The 21527-nt window shown below is 45.3% G+C and overlaps 1 protein-coding gene across 2 annotated transcripts in view; it reads right to left on the bottom strand.

Moving 5' to 3' along the window:
- Positions 1 to 3330: 3330 nt before the first annotated feature.
- The window catches only part of SCP2D1 (SCP2 sterol binding domain containing 1), a 104471-nt gene continuing 86274 nt past the window's right edge, over positions 3331 to 21527 (bottom strand). For both annotated transcript variants that reach the window (XR_012131955.1, XM_073238099.1), the window contains exon 3: positions 3331 to 5607. The gene's annotated coding sequence lies outside the window, so the exon portion shown is untranslated. The remainder of the gene's footprint in view (positions 5608 to 21527) is intronic.

Raw genomic sequence — 21527 nt, 5'->3', positions numbered from 1 at the left:
TCATGGCCCAAAGAGCATGTTTCCAATTTGCCTGATGCTAAAGGAGAATATCTAGATACAGACACCTCACCTGTATCTGGTTTTAATTCATTTGTCTTAGGCTGGGATCCCCCAAAACAGATCCTGAAATGAGAATTTGGGTGCAAGTAGTTAATTTGGGAGGTGGTCCCAGGAAGTGCCACTAGAGGAATGGGGAAATAAGGGAGGGAGGGGAAGCCAGCCAATAAAGGATGTGGGCTGGATCAGGACACCACTCTACGCAACTGAGGATCAATCACACTGAGCACTCTGGACAAGAACACAATGTGGAGATGCCCCACTCTCAGGATGGGGGTGAGAAAGTGGGGATATCTATCAAATGCCATCATCATTAGCTGAGGGATATTCCCAGGGGGTGTTCAATTCCACCTGACTATCTTTGACAGCGTGCCAAGGAATGCCCCAGGTGGAGAGCTGGAGGTACTTGCTGTAGGGCGCCTCAGCTTGCACTCAACCGTGAACAGCAAGGCAAGATGAACAGGATGCTATCCCCACCTACAACACTGCGAGATTTGCAAACTTTGATAATTGGGTTCTGAGCCCTCTGAGCAATATAACTATTGTCTTGTCTCCACCCTCAGATGAATACAGCTCAACACTGTTTCTTGAACCCTGCTGTGGTTCTGCTCAGGCTAGGTTCACTCGCTATTCTGCAGTCTCCCTAGTCATGTCCCCAGTCACTGGGATTTCTAAAAATGGAAAAGACATCTGTAGAGAAGGAAAACATTCCTTGACTCCCTTAGGGTCCCTGGCTGGGTCCAAAAATGAAACTGACAAAGACAGATGAACAGAAGAAAAGCATACAAATTTTAGTGAATTTTCACATGGACATGGGAGCCCTCACAAGAGAATGAAGACCCACAGAGGCCAGGAGAAAAAGCCTTTATATCTTAGAGAGAGAGAGTGAAACAATGTGCAAAGAACTGGCAGGACACAGGGGTTTGGGCCAGGGGAACTAAGTGATGAAGAAGTGACTAGAAGATAAGGGTGAGTTTAACAAGATTGGTTAAACTGTACAAATTTGTACAGATTTTTTGGCGCCCAAATTCCCCAGCTCTGGCAATAAGAATGTCTTCCTTCCTCCTGGCACAGGGAGGGCCTCTCTCACATGGGAATGTCATGACCTGTTTCTGGGAAGAAGGGCAAGGGGCAGGCAGGGTAGGAGGGTCAAAGTGACCCTCCTGCTACTGCCATTTTCTCAAACTCCTTTGCCTTGAGATATTCCATATGCTCAGCTGCCACATTTTGGAGTAGCATGTCCTGAACCCAACCGCATTAAATAGTAAAATCAGTTCCCAGAAGAAAACTGCCTGAAGACCCAGTGATCACCTGTGGGCAATTCCAGACTTTCAATTATAGCTTTTGTTGTTCAAACATTTAAAAACTGTGCCAACATTCATGCAAGGACCTAGCACATCTCACCCAGCTATGGCAACCATCTCCAAACAGGGCTGCCTCCAGCGCTCCACCCATTCTGTCAACTCCTGAAGGAATAAGCTGTCTGGAGCCAAGTTTTCTACATGTCATTCCTTGTCCCAAAACTTTTCATGGCTTCCCCTTCCCTGCAGAGTGACGTCCAGTCCTCTTAGCCTTCTAGGTCTCCCGATCCATACCCAGCTTGGCTTCCCAGCCCAGGATCCAGCCAATCTAGCCTCTGAGACAGGGATAGACTGTCATTTTCAACACCCTTCTCTTGGAACTCCCTTCCTCCATCTCTCCACCAGCAAAAATCTCCCCAGATCACTCCAGCCCCATGGGCTCTCTCTCTCTCTCTCTGGAGACAGGTCTTCCTGCACCACACATGCTGACTTTGAACACACCACTTTGTGCTGGAGTAATTTATCATTTTATACTATATGCTTTCTTAGCCCATTGGAGGAAGAGACCCTGGAGGGGTCCAAACTCCTTTCAAAGGGAGGGCAGGCACTTACATTTTTGTTGACACTGCTATTGGAAAATGAGCCTACACAGATGCACCTAACAGAGACTTGTGTCTTACACACACCTGAATACCCTTGGTCTGGTTAGTGCTGGGATCCAGGAGGTACTCAACAATTGCTTGCTTGGGGAACTAACTTATCAATCAACCTCTGCCCTTGGCATTGATGCCATCTTGAATCAAAGTGTTACTTGGTCCTCATTCACTAGTCTTCTAGTTTTATTCACATTTTTTGTTTTTATTTGGCGCTCTCCCTCCACTCAAAAGGTCACTCACTCCATGCCCTCAAATCTACCTTAGAAAAACAATTCTGTGATTTTGCTATTATTTTTCCTTAAAAACTTTTTTTGAAGGGAGAAAACAAATTTGGGTGGCTTTTTAATTTTCTTCTTTGTAAATAAAAACACTAGAAAGTTTGGCATACTTGGGACCCAGTAGCCATGGTTGCCATGATACCTTGTAGTGTGAGGGGTAGGGATCTTCCTACAATTCAGTTCTCTGCAGGCACACAGGGACTGGGCAGATGGAGCACATAGCAGGATGTGGTGCTGCTCATTTCTGTCTCCCCTGAACCAAGCCAGGTGCTCAGCAAAGGTGGTCCCAGATCATTTCTCATGGTCATTTTACCTCTACAAATCAAGGAGAGTGACCCTAGGAAAGCAGTTCTATACACAACAATGTGGTGAAAAATAATGGAAATGGACTCAAGCTAGCATCAGGAACAGGAGGCTCAGCATTAGGATATCCGGATACCTGAAGCAACAATAATAGTAGTCAAGCCGGGAAGGGCTGACTGGAGCCCTGGAGCACCCCGACAGGACTCTTTCTTCTTCCCCAGTCCCAGCTTCTCTCTGCATTCTCCTCTTTGAGCCATCAGACTTACTCCCTTTCCCACCACCCTAAGAGACACAGGCAAGCACTTGGAGCTCGATGTCTCCCCGCCCCCTCCATGCACACACCCCGATCCAATCAAACATGCCCTGAGTGAGGTCACACTGGGTGCATGTGGTTATTACAGCTCACCCCTCTGGGTGAGGGGTGGGTTAATTTAAGGAATTCATTGGGAATTCACACCCCCAAAATGCTTCTACAACAGGCCTCCGGTAAACAAATTCCCAAGTGGCAGTTTTAGAGCAGGGAACACTAGGACATGGGAAAGCATGCCCAAATCCCCAAGTACTGGGAGAAAAATCCTGTCACACAAGTTCATTAGAGAAAACAATCTCTGTGTTTATAAGAGAAAAACAATCTATGCTATGTTATTCACTCCTAGTGAGGATACGAGCAGATGGACTCTCCCTGAATTATCTCAGTGTAGAGCCACACACTGTGGAGTGGTTATTTTGCCTTGTTTTCATGATGAATATATTTTGCACTTGCCTTTGAGTGCTCCTCCCATGAGGTTAGGCCAAAGCACGCAGGAAATCATAAACCACGTATGGAGGATCTCAAAGTGATCCCTATCCACCCAGCTTTTGTCAGACAGGTTTGTGTGTTCTCTCTGTCACCTGGGACTTCCTGGGTGCTGACACATGCTGGGAGCAGTTGGAGAGCAGTTAGGAGCCATGTCATGTGGACTCAAGCCCAGAAAGAAATGATCTCTCAGTTTAAATCTCCCAGTTACCAATTGCTGCTTAAGAAAACATCCAGAACATAGTGACTTAAACAACCACAGTCTATTTATTGTTTTGCTCATGAATCTGTAATTTGGGCAGGATGTGGTGGGACAGCTCATCTCTGCTCCATGTGGGGGGGTGGAGGGTCCACTGTAATGACTCATCCCCCCTCATTCCCAGGTGGGATTGCCTGTCAGCTGGGAGCTCAGCCATGTGTGGCAGGCAGCCTGGTTCCCATCCATGTGGCTGCTCCCAGGCCACTTGGGCTTCCGTACAGTATGGTGGCCATGGCTAGATTCCGATAGGGAACATCCCAAGGGACAGGAAGAGGAAAGCTGCCTGGTCTGCAAATTGACGTGGAAGAAGCACATCAGCTATATTCTCCGATGGAGCAGTCATAGAGCCCAAAGTCAAGGGAACACAGACCCTGCCTTCCAATGGGAGGATCAAAGAATTTAGGGACCTTGTTTTAAGATGACAACAGCTACATATAGGAGATATGTGTGGGAAATTAATGTTGGCAGGTGAAATTTCAGCTTTGCCATCAGACACTACAACCCAGGGTCAGTTGGGCCTCTTCCCCCTGCCTCCTCCACCCTGAGGTTCACAGCGGTCTCCCCAAGCCTAGCCCCATCCAGCAGGAGGGGGAGCTGAGTGGCTGGACACTCCCACTGAAGGCTGGCCTAGCACTGGAGGGAGGACTGTAAGGAAGGATCAAAGGGGTAAAGGTTCAAGGGCCATGAAGGGGAAAGGGGAGTTTTCTCAGCTGTCCCTGAGTGGGCAGCCCAAAGCAGAGTGCCCCAAGGGTCCAAGACTGAGGCACCACACTGGTCACGGGAGCTGAGACAAGCCAAAGAACAGAAGAGCCACACCCCCATCCCAGGGAGAATTGCATGGCTTACATGGGGGTCAGCAAACATTCTCTATAAAGGGCCGGATAGTAAATATCTTGAGCTTTGCTCAAGAGAGAGCTCATGTCTATGTCACATGTTATTTTTAGTTTTTTAAAACCTTTAAAAATATAAAAAGACATTCTTAACCTATGGCCCATACTGTTGGCAGGATTTGGCCCACAAGGCTGTAAGGTTTGCCGACCCCTGGTTTAACCTCTTGCTATTATTCACTGATTGGTGGACCTGCCTCATCAGCATCACCCGGCAGCTTGATAAAATGCAGCGTCTTGGGTCCATTCCAGACCTAAGTCCCTGTGTAGACCACGGCCCCAACTGCCTCTGTGTTCCAGCATCTCTGACTAGTTAACGGGAAGCCCTCCAGGACAGCCTGACCCTTCTGCTATCAGAAGCACATACCAGGATCTGACAGACAAGCTGCAGGGGGACGAATCTTCCCTGAAACATGACAAAACCGGATTCTCCTCTGGCTAAAAACAGCCCCTGCTTGGCTTCTCCCAAGTTTCCACCAAAATTTCTATGAAGGCACTGAAAACGTGGGAAGTCCACACCACTCCTGTCCTGGTTTGAGAGCAGGTCTGCGAACTGCTCAGCACTCTTCCCACTGCACTCACCCCCTGCCCTCGAACCTAGGCTCATCTCAGGGACTTGCTGGTTAACAGAATGCAGCAGAAGAGGTTCTGAGTCACTTTCGGTGAGGTCAGAAAAGTCCTGAAGATCTCCAGGTCCTCCTTGGACGCTTGCCCTGGAGGAGAGGGGAGGGAATGGACGGCAGCTGCCACCGGAGAAATCACTACCCTGAGACCACTGTGCTGAGGAGGCCACAACCCAGCTCGGCTCCCGGCAGCTGAGAAGCCATCCTAGACTCTACCCAGAGAAGCTCCCAAACTGCTGAAGCCCCAGGGCAGCAGGGAGCGATGGTGGAAAGAGAAGGAGTTCCTTTTGGGCTGCGAGTGAGTTCTTAAAGAAATAGCTGCAGAGGTAAATAAAGGTGGTCATACTCTGGGAGCCAAATGCGTCGACCTCCAGCTGAATTGTAAGTAAGAGGCCAATGGAGATGTGATGGCCTTCATCCCAATGAGGAGAGCTTCTTCTTCTTGGCCTAAAGACAGAGTGACCAGTTAGGGCTGAGGGGGCTTCCAGGAGGTGGGACTTTCAGTTTTATAACTAGGAAAGTCCCAACTCTTTAGGAAGGTAACCAACTCATTCTATAAAGAATTCTCACTATTTGCTGTGGTCAGATGGTTTGAGGGAGGAAAGATGTCTCCCCACTGAGGTCACAGACCTCCATCCCCACCAGACCGAAGCCCCATAAACCACAGCCAGGAACGAGCATACTACTTATCACACAAGTTGCTTCTTTCAAGAGGAGAGCTAGTGCTGAGCCCCAGGCTGAGTGGGAAGTAGCTGGGTAAGGCAAAGAGATTTCTCCAGCCAACCCCTTGGAGTTGCCTGTGAATGAAGTACTGACCCCACCATCGCCTTTTGCAGTCAGCTCATCCAATTGCCAAACCTTCTCCCACCTGCAGCCTCAGAAACTGGCCTCCAGTCACCTCCCAGCTCAAAGTCATTGTATAAAAGAAGAAAACACATTTCCAGCTTCGCCACTCAGCAATATTAAGATAAACCTGCTTATAAATAGTCAACCTGTCAAAAAAAAAAGTTCCAGAAACTCCTGTTTGGTTTATGGAGCAGCTTAATTGCAGAGACTGTCAGAGTACCAGTTTGGGTTGTAGATAGGAATAAGTACCATTAACCCAGAGAAAATGTTGAGTCCCTGGTGGCCAGATTGCAAATCTGATGGGAAGAAACAAGCCACATGTTCTTCTACACAGAAAAAGAACTGGCATCCAGTGAAACCTGTGCCTTCATCCTTCTGAAACTGGGGGCCTGGATGGTGAGCCCCACTCTGCTGTGCAAGTGCCCACTTCCAGGGAGGCACTTGGCATGCCCAGGACCTCAATTTCTCACACCTGCAAAATGAGGTCCTGGGCTCAGCCTTTCAGAGGTCCTTTCAGCTTTGAGGTGACCCATTCCTGAAGATGAGTGCTGATGGACAGCATGGGGATGGCCAGCTGGGCATGGGGTGGGACAGCGCCTGGGCCAGACTTTGGGATTCTGGTGACAGGACACTCACCAGACAACTACAATGTGAAGTGATCACCAAAGGTACAGTGAGATTCTGACCCGAATTCTGAGATGTCCCCTGGCACGGACACTGTTAGGACCCCATCCTGATAGCCTTGGATCCTTCTCACCCTTTTTGTGGACTGAACTCTGTCCCCCAATCTATAGGTTGAAGCCCTAACCCCTAATGTGACTATAGTAGGATAAGGGGCCTTTAAGGGGGTTATTATGGTTAAATGAGGCCATCACGGGTGGGCCCTAGTCCCATATGACTGGTGTCCTTTTAAGGAGAGGAAGAGGCACCAGGACATGTGGGCAGAGGGAAGGCCAGGAGAGGATGACCCGTGAAGGTAGATGATGGTAGTGAGAGGGGTCTCACCAGCAACCGACCCTGCTGGCACCTTGGTCTCAGACTTGCAGCTTGCAGAACTGTGAGGAAGTAGATTTCACCTGGTTAAGCCACCCTGTCTGTGGTTTCGGTGGTGGCAGCCTGAGTGAGCTAATACACCATTTCGGGTGCTGTGGAGAGCCAGAAGTAATATCACCCTGGAAGTGATATCAACCCAAAAGTGCCATCACCAGATCCAGACACCAGGAAGTGATATAACCAGAAGTGAGATCACTGGAAGCAGAAGTGACAACACTGGATGTGAGATCAGCCTGGAAGCGACATCATTATGTGCCTGTGTATATAAGCTGTGCTCAGAAATAAAACTGAGTCACTTGTCTGCCATCAGCAGGCAGTGAACCTCCTGATCCCAGATTTGGTTTCTGTGTCTTTCTTGTATCTTTCTCTGTTTTCTTAAAGCTCCTCATCCACTCCTCTCAGGGTCAGCTGATTTGTGGAGCTGGTCTCTGTGGGTGCCAGCCTCACTCCTGTGTATCCCACTTCTGCTCACCCCGTAGCCTATACTTCAGTGCCGAAACCACTGCCCAGCTCACAGAAAGCAAGCAATGCACTGGAGTTTATGTTGCCTGCCTTCCCTGGCAGACAGGGGAGCCCCACTCCTGGCCTGGATGCAGAACAAACTCAGTGCAATTCAAACTCCACAGCCACCCCCAGGATCAGGCTGAGCCTGAACCCCGCCCCCATCTGAAATGACACCCTTGCTTCTTCTTTCCTCCTCTACTTACCCTACTCCTTTCACATTCTTCCCAGAATCCTGCCTGATAAAACACTTGCACATAGCCTGTCATCTCAGTGCTTCCAGGGAACCCTGCCCAAGACGAGCTCAGAGGACACATCCACCCTAAGTTTGTAGCTTCAAGCCAACTTGATATTCCACACTCCTCCACTCACTACTGACTCCTAGAGGAGATGTGAGGCCCAGGTTGTTGGCTGTTGTCTCAGACTCCATTACACTCATGTTCTCAACCAGGTCTGTGTTTCTTCAGTCAGATCAAGCTTCAGACCAGTTCCGTGGAGCTTAGCAAGAGTATAAATTTCTCTGGTTACCCTCCCAGGTTCCTCCTGAGATCTCAGCAGGCACCATCCTAGCCTGCTCAAACCCCACTTCAAGGGCTGTGATCGTTTTGATGGCCCTAATTTTTGAGTGACATTGAAAGGGGCTTAGTGGGAGGGACCAGAATGAAGAGGGAGCACAGGACTTCACAGAGTCTTAGAGCTTACGAGAAGCAGACTCCAAGACAAAGATTCAAGTGCAAGTAGGAGGCAAACCCAAGAAATAATGGGGGATAGAGCCAGTGATACAAGATGGTGAAGGAAGCCAGTAAGGCTCAGTTATTGGGCAGGTCATGACTGTGGACACCTGCAGCTTCAACCTGCCAGGGACATCCGAGAAACAGTGTACAACTCACACCCCAGAACTTTCCCAATGGGGAAGGGCCACTGAGAAATTTCTACAGCAACTCCTGCATAGGTGAGTGACCAGTAAGTAATTGAGAGCTGTTCCTGGGGATGTGCCCAAGGCACTTCTGGTGGCACAGGGTGGCAGAGCAGGGGCCAGTGGCTGCACAGAGCCTTCAGTGTTGGCTTTTGGAAGTGAGGCTGACATGCAAGGACTGAGGGGACTTGGCTGAGGCATTGGCAGCATCTGCTCCAGAAGGCATGGTTTTAGGACTGCTGTTATTAAGCTAAAAGAGAAGATGAAGAGTTATTATCTATAGTCAGGAAATGCAAACTCAAGTTTTACTGCTGGCATCATGAGCCAGACGTGGGTTAAAAATAACTCTTCAAGGTGAGAGTTTGAGGAGTTCGCCTAGTCTCAAAGGCTCTCCCCACATGATACTTTTGAATTACAAGGTGAGAAATAGTCATTTTACAGTGAGAAACCTGGCAGATGGTACCTCTAGGTAAAATGGAAGTTCCAAAGGCCAGGATCCTCACCTGACCCTAATCTACTTGATGATGAAATTTGCCTCCTGATAGGCTAACCCTTACACACCTGTTGGCAATGAGCCATTATTGTCAGTGTTACTCTATTAAGAGCTCCACCCAGTCTCTGCCCAGAGACAGAGATGGATTGTGGACTTGCTAGAAACAGATGTGATTCTAGCACTCTGCCTGTCACTGTGAAAATGAAGCTTGGTTAAAAACTTTTACCCCCAATGCTCTATTGTTATTCAGATCCAAAGTGAACTTGCCCAAGGCTGAAACCCTCCAGTGAGGCACCACCTTAACCAAGTGCCCCACCTTATCATTCTCCCAGAATAAGAAAAATCGGCACCATGTGCTTCCTAGTGTGAGGCATGGAGTGACACATTCCTGCCCAAACTGCAAAACTGAATCTAATCATGGGGAGACATCAGACAAGCTCAAAATGAGGGACATTCTGCAACATAATAGGCTTGCACTCTTTCAAAACATCAAGGTGATGAAAGACAAAGTCTGAGAAATTGTCCTGGCTGTAGAAGACAAAAGTGACAGGATAACTGAATGCAATATTAGAGCTCAGATTGTTTTTGGTTTTGGTTTTGTTTTTTTGCTACAAAGGACTAAAATCCAAACAATGCCTATAGATTACATAATAGCATCCTATAAATGCATACATGGTTAAATTTCTTGACTTTTATAATTGTTTAGTGGTTTCTAAGAGGATTTTTGTTTTGGAGAAATACTCTCTTAAAAATAAAGAGGTAATGAAGAAGGGGGCAAAAGGGTATCATATCTGTAACTCACTCTCAAACAGTCAGAAAAAATTCTTACACCTTTTCTGTAAATCTGAAATGGCTTCAAAATTAAAAGTTAGAAAAACAATGACCATCTCACAGCATTGCTATTATTATCTTAAAAGTGAAGTCATACCAAGTCCTCACTCACTGGCATGGCCCACCCAGCAAACTCTGCTTCCTCTCCTCCAGCCACTCTCCTACATCCAGCTCTGCCAGGGACTTCTCCACAGCCTCCTGCTGGCCTCTTTGCTTCCATGTCCCCCCAACACCCCACCCTCACCACCTCCAGCCACCTCCACACTGGCCAAAATGATCTTTCTTAGAGAGTTTTCTGTGGATAAAGTGAAGGTTCCTATGGCCAGGATTCTCACCTGTCCCTGGTTGGCTAGCTCACTACACATGTGTGGACAATACATTGTTATTGAATCTATATGAAGAGCTCCACCCACTGCTCTGGGTGACATGGTGGCACAGCTGCAAGGCTGCAGGAGAGCAGAGATGAGACTGGAGTGGTGGCAGCACCAAGGACAGAGACTGAGACAGCTGTTGGGGTAGAGGGGCCCAGAGGCAGAGACCAGCTTGCTGCATGCAGACTTGCTCTGAGTGAACAGGATTCTAGTGATTGATCTGCCACTGTGGGGATAAAGTTGGGTATAAACCCTTTCACTCCAAGAACCTTCTACTGTTATTTCTTTGGTCACACTGAATCCATAGTGAACTTGTCCAGGGCTGAAACCCATTGGCAAGACACCTTCTATGCCTCACCCTTTTTACAGGACAGCCCAGACACATAAGCCCCCTGTGGCTGGCTGCAGCTCATCCCTCCAGTCCCTGGCCTTCTCAAGCCTGTGCTTCCAAAGCACCAATGACCACATGACCAGATGATATATTGCCCTCCAGGGCATATCCTCTAGCACCATGCTGCTCCCCACTGCTACTCCCTGGGACATTGTCTCGCCTGAGAGGAACTTCTCCCAGGCAAGTTCACTCTGGATTTGGTGAGACCAAATAACAACAAGGAATGTTGAGGGTAAGAGGATTTATGCCCAGCTTTATTCTCACAGTAGCAGGTCAAGTGCTAGAATCACATCTGCTTCTGGGCAAGTCCACAATCCATCTCTGTCTCTGCCACTGGGCAGAGCACAGGGTGCAGCTCGTTATATAGTAACACTGACAATAATGGCTCATTGCCAACAAGTATGGAAACGTTACTCTATCAGGCCAATTACATCAAGTAGATTAGGGTCAGGTGAAGGTCCTGGCCATGGGAAGTTCCATTTCCCCTACAGACAGCCATTCATTCTGTCTGGAAGACCCTTCCTCTCCTGCCCAAAAAACATTCACAAGACCCTTCTTCAACATCACCCCACTTTTTCCTGACCCTTACCAGATTTGCAAATAAAAACCCTATGCCCCAGGCATAGCTAATCATCCCTTCTTCCACATGATCATAGTACCTCTCCTACCTGCCCACATGGAGCAGGTAGAAGCCTCATTCCCCACCTAGTAATACTGAAATAGTGGGTTCCAAGAGATGTAGTGGCTGCTGCTGTGGAAAAAGCCTAGGATGGCATCATTATATTAACTACCTCCTTACTCAGGTGAGACAAGCCTTTGGTGGACTCCAGAGGCGAAAAGTCTAACAGCTCCTGCAGTGTGGTAGCAATGGAGACAAAGAAGTTGTATCTTGGTCTTGCATGGGTAACAGACACAGGCAGCCATGCCACCCCACTGCTCAGTGGATCCATGCAGCAGCAAACTTGAAGTGGGCATCACCAGAAACTGGGAACTGGACACCTTCAAGCATCCATTTGTATCTAGGGAAAAGGCAATTCTTGAGATTATAAAATTGGGGCCAGCCAACATGAATTAAAAGGGAGCTAGATAATGAGTCACTTAGTTCCAATTTGAAAAAAAAATTGGGGTAAGATCTCAGATATTTCTTGCTTAGTAAAATCCAACCACTGAGATAAAACTAGAGTACAAATTAATCCTTTCCTAGATCAACTAGATAAGAAGCTGAAACCATAGCAATGGTTCTTAAGCTTTGGCATGCTTCAGAATCACCTGGAAGGCTCCTTGAAACATACTTCACTGGGCCTAATCAGAGTTTCAGATTCCACAGGTCTTGGGTGTGGGTTACCAGATTTGCAAATAAAAATGCATGACTCGAGGCGGAGCCAAGATGGCGGCGTGAGTAGAGCAGTGGAAATCTCCTCCCAAAAACACATAGAGCTATGAAAATATAACAAAGAAAAATCTTCCTAAAATAGAGACCACAGGACACAGGACAACATCCAGACCACATTCACACCTGCAAGAACCCAGCGCCTTGCGAAGGGGGTAAGATACAAGCCCCGGCCCGGCGGGACCCGAGCGCCCCTCCCCCCAGCTCCTGGCAGGTGGAAAGAAACCGGAGCAGTTCTTTTTTTTTTTTTTTTTTGGCGAGTGCTTTTTGGAAGCCTTAAAGGGACAGGGACCCTGTTGCTAGGGAGGCAGGGTGGCAGGACCGGTGAGCGGGTGCCTGAGACTGGCACTTGAGGACGGAGGAAATCGCGCGTTTTTCCCCTTTTTTTTCTCTTTTTGGCGAGTGCTTTTTGGAAGCCTTAAAGGGACAGGGACCCCGGTGCTAGAGAGGCAGGGCGGTGGGACTGGTGAGCGGATGCCTGGGACCAGCACCTGAGGACAAAGAATATTGCGCGTTTTTCCCTGCAGGGCAAGTGGGCGGGTGCTTTTTGGAAGCCTTGAAGGGACAGGGACCCTGGTGCTAGGGAGGCAAGGCAGCAGGACCAGTGAGCGGGTGCCTGGGACCGGCGCCTGAGGAAAAAAAAAAATTACGTGTTTTTTCTTTTTTCTTTTTCTTTTTCTTTTTTTTTCTGTTCCCTGTCTCATTGTTGCTGTTGTTGTTTTGGTTTGGAGAGTGCTTTTTGGAAGTCTTAAAGGGGCAGGACAGGTCACTTAGACCAGAGGCAGGGAATCTGGGGATCTCTGGGCACTCTAACCCCCTGGGCAGCAGGGAGCACAGAGGCCCCTTACGGAGATAAATAGCCTCCCAACGGCTCCCCCTCCAATGGGGCTCCACCATTTTGGAGGAGCAGCCCCAGCCAGGCCACGCCCACAGCAACAGCGGAGATAAACCCCATAGCAACCGGGCAGGAAGCAGAAGCCCTGTCTGCACACAGCTGCCCAGCACAAGCCACTAGAGGACGCTATTCTCCCACATAAGGAAGGCCACAAACCAACAAGAAGGGAAACTCTTCCAGCGGTCACTTGTACCAGCTCTGCACACTATCTCTATCACCATGAAAAGACAAAACTACAGGCAGACAAAGATCACAGAGACAACACCTGAGAAGGAGACAGACCTAACCAGTCCTCCTGAAAATGAATTCAAAATAAAAATCATGAACATGCTGACAGAGATGCAGAGAATAATGCAAGAGCAATGCGATGAGATGCAGAGAAAAATGCAAGAGCAGTGGGATGAAGTCCGGAGGGAGATCACAGATGTCAGGAAGGAGATCACAGAAGTGAAACAATCCCTGGAAGGATTTATAAGCAGAATGGATAAGATGCAAGAGGCCATTGAAGGAACAGAAGCCAGAGAACAGGAACGTATAGAAGCTGACATAGAGAGAGATAAAAGAATCTCGAGGAATGAAACAACACTAAGAGAACGATGTGACCAAGCCAAAAGGAATAACATTCGTATTATAGGGATACCAGAAGAAGAAGAAAGAGGAAAAGGGATAGAAAGTCTCTTTGAAGAAATAATTGCTGAAAACTTCCCCAAACTGGGGGAGGAAATAATCGAACAGACCATGGAATTACACAGAACCCCCAACAGAAAGGATCCAAGGAGGACAACACCAAGACACATAGTAATTAAAATGGCAAGGATCAAGGACAAGGAAAGAGTTTCAAAGGCAGCTAGAGAGAAAAAGGTCACCTATAAAGGAAAACCCATCAGGCTAACATCAGACTTCTCGACAGAAACCATACAGGCCAGAAGAGAATGGCATGATATACTTAATGCAATGAAACAGAAGGGCCTTGAACCAAGGATACTGTATCCAGCACGACTATCATTTAAATATGATGGTGTGATTAAACAATTCCCAAACAAGCAAAAGCTGAGGGAATTTGCTTCCCACAAACCACCTCTACAGGGCATTCTACAGGGACTGCTCTAAATGGGAGCACCCCTAAAAAGAGCACAGAACAAAACACACAACATATGAAGAATGGAGGAAGAGGAATAAGAAGGGAGAGAAGAAAAGAATCTCCAGACAGTGTATATAACAGCTCAATAAGCGAGCTAAGTTAGGCAGTAAGATACTAAAGAAGCTAACCTTGAACCTTTGGTAACCACGAATCTAAAGCCTGCAACGGCAATAAGTACATATCTCTCAATAGTCACCCTAAATGTAAATGGACTTAATGCACCAATCAAAAGACACAGAGTAACAGAATGGATAAAAAAGCAAGACCCATCTATATGCTGCTTACAAGAAACTCACCTTAAACCCAAAGATAGGCATAGACTAAAAGTCAAGGGATGGGAAAACATATTTCAGGCAAACAACAGTGAGAAGAAAGCAGGGGTTGCAGTACTAATATCAGACAAAATAGACTTCAAAACAAAGAAAGTAACAAGAGATAAAGAAGGATACTACATAATGATAAAGGGCTCAGTCCAACAAGAGGATATAACCATTCTAAATATATATGCACCCAATACAGGAGCACCAGCATATGTGAAGCAAATACTAACAGAACTAAAGAGGGAAATAGACTGCAATGCATTCATTTTAGGAGACTTCAACACACCACTCACCCCGAAGGATAGATTCACCGGGCAGAAAATAAGTAAGGACACAGAGGCACTGAACAACACACTAGAACAGATGGACCTAATAGACATCTACAGAACTCTACATCCAAAAGCAACAGGATATACATTCTTCTCAAGTGCACATGGAACATTCTCCAGAATAGACCACATACTGGCTCACAAAAAGAGCCTCAGTAAACTCCAAAATATTGAAATTCTACCAAACAATTTTTCAGACCACAAAGGTATAAAAGTAGAAATAAATTCTACAAAGAAAACAAAAAGGCTCACAAACACATGGAGGCTTAACAACATGCTACTAAATAATCAATGGATCAATGAACAAATCAAAATAGAGATGAAGGAATATATAGAAACAAATGACAACAACAACACAAAGCCCCAACTTCTGTGGGACGCAGCAAAATCAGTCTTAAGAGGAAAGTATATAGCAATCCAGGCACACTTGAAGAAGGAAGAACAATCCCAAATGAATAGTCTAACATCACAATTATCAAAACTGGAAAAAGAAGAACAAATGAGGCCTAAAGTCAGCAGTAGGGACATAATAAAGATCAGAGAAGAAATAAACAAAATTGAGAAGAATAAAACAATAGCAAAAATCAATGAAACCAAGAGCTGGTTCTTTGAGAAAATAAACAAAATAGATGAGCCTCTAGCCCAACTTATTAAGAGAAAAAGAGAATCAACACAAATCAACATAATCAGAAATGAGAATGGAAAAATCATGACAGACTCCACAGAAATACAAAGAATTATTGAAGACTACTATGAAAACCTATATGCCAACAAGCTGGAAAACCTAGAAGAAATGGACAACTTCCTAGAAAAATACAACCTCCCAAGACTGACCAAGGAAAAAACACAAAAGTTAAACAAACCAATTATGAGCAAGGAAATTGAAATGGTAATCAAAAAACTACCCAAAAACAAAACCCCGGGGCCGGACGGATTTACCTCGGAATTTTATCAGACACACAGAGAAGACATAATACCCATTCTACTTAAAGTGTTCCAAAAAATAGAAGAAGAGGGAATACTCCCAAACTCATTCTATGAAACCAACATCACCCTAATACCAAAACCAGGCAAAGACCCCACCAAAAAAGAAAATTACAGACCAATATCCCTGATGAATATAGATGCAAAAAATACTCAATAAAATATTAGCAAACAGAATTCAACAGTATATCAAAAGGATCATACACCATGACCAAGTGGGATTCATCCCACGGATGCAAGGATGGTACAACATTTGAAAATCCATCAACATCATCCACCACATCAACAAAAAGAAAGACAAAACCCATATGATCATCTCCATAGATGCTGAAAAAGCATTTGACAAAGTTCAATATCCATTCATGATAAGAACTCTCAGCAAAATGGGAATAGAGGTCAAGTACCTCAATATAATAAAGGCCATATATCATAAACCCACAGCCAACATTATACTGAACAGCGAGAAGCTGAAAGCATTTCCTCTGAGATCGGGAACCAGACAGGGATGCCCACTCTCCCCACTGTTATTTAACATAGTACTGGAGGTCCTAGCCATGGCAATCAGACAAAACAAAGAAATACAAGGAATCCAGATTGGTAAAGAAGAAGTTAAACTGTCACTATTTGCAGATGATATGATATTGTACATAAAAAACCCTAAAGACTCCACTCCAAAACTACTAGAACTGATATCGGAATACAGCAAAGTTGCAGGATACAAAATTAACACACAGAAATCTGTAGCTTTCCTATACACTAACAATGAATCAATAAAAAGAGAAACCAGGAAAACAATTCCATTCACCATTGCATCAAAAAGAATAAAATACCTAGGAATAAACCTAACCAAAGAAGTGAAAGACTTACACTCTAAAAATTACAAGTCACTCTTAAGAGAAATTAAAGGGGACACTAATAAATGGAAACTCATCCCATGCTCATGGCTAGGAAGAATTAATATTGTCAAAATGGCCATCCTGCCCAAAGCAATATACAGATTTGATGCAATCCCTCTCAAATTACCAGCAACATTCTTCAATGAACGGGAACAAATAATTCAAAAATTCATATGGAAACACCAAAGACGCCGAATAGCCAAAGCAATCCTGAAAAAGAAGAATAAAGTAGGGGGGATCTCACTCCCCAACTTCAAGCTCTACTACAAAGCCATAGTAATCAAGACAATTTGGTACTGGCACAAAAACAGAGCCACAGACCAGTGGACATACAATGGCGAAATGACAGTCTCTTCAACAGATGGTGCTGGCAAAACTGAACAGCTACATGTAGGAGAATGAAACTGGACCATTGTCTAACCCCATATACAAAAATAAATTCAAAATGGATCAAAGACCTGAATGTAAGTCATGAAACCATTAAACTCTTGGGAAAAAACATAGGCAAAAACCTCTTAGACATAAACATGAGTGACCTCTTCTTGAACATATCTCCCTGGGCAAGGAAAACAACAGCAAAAATGAGAAGTGGGACTACATTAAGCTGAAAAGCTTCTGTACAGCAAAAGACACCATCAATAGAACAAAAAGGAACCCTACAGTATGGGAGAATATATTTGAAAATGACAGATCCGATAAAGGCTTGACGTCCAGGATATATAAAGAGCTCACACGCCTCAACAAACAAAAAACAAATAACCCAATTAAAAAATGGGCAGAGGAACTGAACAGACAGTTCTCTAAAAAAGAAATACAGATGGCCAACAGACACATGAAAAGATGCTCCACATCGCTACTTATCAGAGAAATGCAAATTAAAACTACAATGAGGTATCACCTCACACCAGTAAGGATAGCTGCCATCCAAAAGACAAACAACAACAAATGTTGGCAAGGCTGTGGAGAAAGGGGAACCCTCCTACACTGCTGGTGGGAATGTAAATTAGTTCAACCATTGTGGAAAGCAGTATGGAGGTTCATCAAAATGCTCAAAACAGACCTACCATTTGACCCAGGAATTCCACTCCTAGGAATTTACCCTAAGAACGCAGCAATCAAGTTTGAGAAAGACAGATGCACCCCTATATTTATCGCAGCACTATTTACAATAGCCAAGAATTGGAAGCAACCTAAATGTCCATCGGTAGATGAATGGATAAAGAAAATGTGGTACATATACACAATGGAATACTACTCAGCCATAAGAAGTGGAAAAATCCAACCATTTGCAGCAACATGGATGTAGCTGGAGAGTATTATGCTCAGTGAAATAAGCCAAGCGGAGAAAGAGAAATACCAAATGATTTCACTCATCTGAGGAGTATAGGAAAAAAGGAAAAACTGAAGGAACAAAACAGCAGCAGAATTACAGAACCCAAAAATGGACTAACAGGTACCAAAGGGAAAGGAACTGGGGAGGATGGGTGGGCAGGGAGGGATAAGGGGGTGGGAGAAGAAGGGGGGTATTAAGATTAGCATGCATGGGGGGGAGGGAGAAAGGGGAGGGTGGGCTGCACAACACAGAGAGGACAAGTAGTGACTCTACAACATTTTGCTAAGCTGATGGACAGTAACTGTAATGTGGTTTTTAGGGGGGACCTGATATAGGGGAGAGCATAGTAAACATAGTATTCTTCATGTAAGTATAGATTAAAAATTTAAAAAAAAAAAAGAAAGAAAGAAAGAAAGAAAAGGGGGATTACTCCTTGATAGGATAAAACTATTGGTAAATCAAAGATCAACGCATGCTTTAAATATCCTTAATGTTGATCACTTAAAGGGTGTCAGATGATCAGCTATGGAGGTACTCTTTTCTGATAATATTCCTTTCTCTTAATAAAAAAAAAAAAAAAAGCAGTTACTGTGTGCTGACCTCCAGTGAGTTCTGCACAGTGGTATAGAGGGCATGTCAAAGTGTGGGCAAAGGGTCTGTTTGTTTCTATGCAGAAGATCAAGGCCTAGCTTGGATACCCAGAAAATGAACTAAGATACGATATGAGGAGGAGCTTCCGGCATCAGCACTCTCTGGAGGACTTGTGCCGGGGGATGATCATCAAAAAGCCTCCACAGGGATCTGGACAATGCTGCGGTTGTGGCTGCATCCAGCCCACCATCTCCTGGACTTGCCATAGGAATGAGGAGGGAGATGTCTAGGCTGGCATGTGCATACAGTGAGACAACGAATTTGACCGGATCTGTACTGTTGGAACTCAACCAGGCGGTGGGAGGGGTGCAAGGTGTAGCACTCCAAAATCTTATGACTATAGACTATCTACGGTTAAAAGAACATATGGGATGTGAACAGATCCCAGAAATGGGCTGCTTTAATTTGTCTGATTTCTCTCAGACTGTTCAAGTACAGTTGGACAATATCCATCATATCATAGACAAATTTTCACAAATGCCTAGGGTGCCTAAATGGTTTTCTTGGCTTCACTGGAGATGGATGGTAATTATGGATTTGCTTTGTTTATGTCACCGTATTCCTATTATGTTAATATGTGTGTGCAAATTAGTAGTTTAAAACCTATACATACTTAAGGTACTGTACAAGAAGATATGTCAAAGAAATAATCAATCCTCCCATGTTTCCTTCCATATGCTACATCTGTAGCTTTTCTTCTTTCTTCCTAATTACAACCCTTAAATAGAATTCGTGCCTCATATCGAATTTACCGAGTATCATAATTCCTCCAGGTGGTAAAGATACCTCGAGACAAGTGCTGGGCATAGAAGCCACAGGGCATAAATCTGCAAAGAAGTAAAAAGCTAACCTTTTCAAACAATATGGCTTCTCTCTCACTTACCAACTTTACATTTCCCTGTATGGCCCCAGAAGATGACTGGTTAGCCAGAGACGGGTAAGATTCCTCAAGGGAGGAACAACCTAAGACAGGCACAGTCGCAGGGGGGCCATCAGGTGAGAATTTGGGGATCAACAGAGGTGAGGCTCAGAACCTCACCCCCCCTGCTTTGAGAGAAATCTTCTGCATCCGTCGATGTTTTGCTGCCCTTGTCTAGCCTGAATTAATACTTAATCCATAGGCATACACCTGGTCATCTGATCATCTACATTTGCCCTCTTACAGCACTAAACTATGTTTTCTACCTTTATCTTGCATCTACCTACCACTTCAGCATTTTATTAAAAATAAAAATAATAATAATAATAAAGGGAGAAATGTGGGATCCACATATAAATCAAGTACAAAAATCAAACGAATATTCATATTTGACCTGATTGTTTATAGGTCATAATGCGTGATCAAAACCGAAAGTTTCTGTGATGAATGCCCTTGTACTGTTCACCATGTAAGAATTTATTCACTATGTAAGAATTCGTTCACCATGTAAGAACTTGTTCATTATGCTTCAGAAGATTGGAGGCTGATGAGAATTAGACTTGAGATGGATTAATGATTGTACATTGAGCATCGACCCCCCCTATACTGAATTTTATTGTTGTTAACAACCATTTGATCAATAAATATGAGAGATGCCCTCTCAAAAAAAAAAAATGCATGACTCGAGGGGTGGAGCCAAGATGGTGGAATGAGTAGGGCAGTGGAAAACTCCTCCCTAAACCATATATATTTTTGAAAATACAATACAACTATTCTTAAAAGAGAGACCAGAAGATACAGGACAACAGCCAGGCTACATCCACATCTACGAGAACCCAGTGTCTCAAGAAGGGAGTAAGATACAAGCTGCAGCCCAGCAGTACCCAAGCACCACCCCTACCCCAGGTCCCCAGTGGGAGGAGAGAAGTCAGAGTGGGGAGGGAGAGGGAGCCCAGGACTGCTAAATACCCACCCCTCGTCATCCGCACCAGGAGCATAGACACACAGTGTGTGGTGTGCTGGAAACTAGGGAAACAGGATTGTAAAACATGTGAGCAGGTCTCCACAGGTGGCTCCCCTGGGACAAAAGAAAAGCAAGTGCTTTTTGAAACTCTTAAAGGGACAGGAGCCTCACAGCAGGACGGAAGTGTCCCAGCACACTCAGCCCAGCAGCTGGGAATCCAGGGGAACTCCAGGCACCCTAACCCCCTGGGTGGCAGTGCAGCTCTGAGGCCCCTCACAGAGATAAACAGCCTCCCACCTGTTCCCCCTCCAGCATGGCCCCGCCATAGTGGAGCAGCAGCCTGAGGATGGCCAGACCCACAGCAGCCATGCAGAGCTTCCTCCACAGTGGCCCGGGCAGGAATCAGGGACCCCATCTGCACACAGCTGCCCAGCACAAGCCGCTAGGGGTTGCCATTCTTCCAGGAGAGGAAGGCAAGGAGCAAGCGGGCAGGGACTCTGTACTCCCAGCTGACACACACACCAACTGCCCATGACTACCTGTATCACAATGAAAAGGCATAAGAATTTGATAAAGACAAGAATCACACAGACATCCTCTCCTGAGAGGGAACCTGGAGAGGTAGACTTAACCAATCTTCCTGAAGAAAGAATTCAAAATAAAGGTCATAACTATGCTGATGGACTTGCAGAGAAATATGTAAGAGCTAAGAAGGGAGAATACAGAAATAAAACAATCTCTGGAAGGACTTAAAAGCAGAATGGATGAAGTGCAACAGGCCATTAATGGAATAGAAATCAGAGAACAGGAATGCAGAGAACCTGATGGAGAAGAGATAGAAGGATCTCCAGGAATGAAAGAATATTAAGATAAATGTGTGACCCATCCAAACAGAACAATATTTGCATAACAGGAGTACCAGAAGAAAAGAGAGAAAAAGGGATAAAAAGTGTATTTGAAGAAATAATTGCTGGAAACTTCCCCAAACTGGGGGAGGAAATAGTCACTCAAACCACGGAAGCACACAGAACTCCCAACACAAGGGAACCAAGACACATAATAATTAAAATGCAAAGATCAAGCACAAGGACAGAGTATTAAAAGCAGCCAGAGAGAGAAAGAAGTTCACCTGCAAAGGAAAAC

Source organism: Manis javanica, chromosome 5 (assembly GCF_040802235.1).
Source record: "Manis javanica isolate MJ-LG chromosome 5, MJ_LKY, whole genome shotgun sequence".
In the NCBI taxonomy this organism is placed as follows: Eukaryota; Metazoa; Chordata; class Mammalia; order Pholidota; family Manidae; genus Manis; species Manis javanica.
Note: the sequence above shows the minus strand (reverse complement) of the source record. Positions and strands in the feature narration are given on the sequence as shown.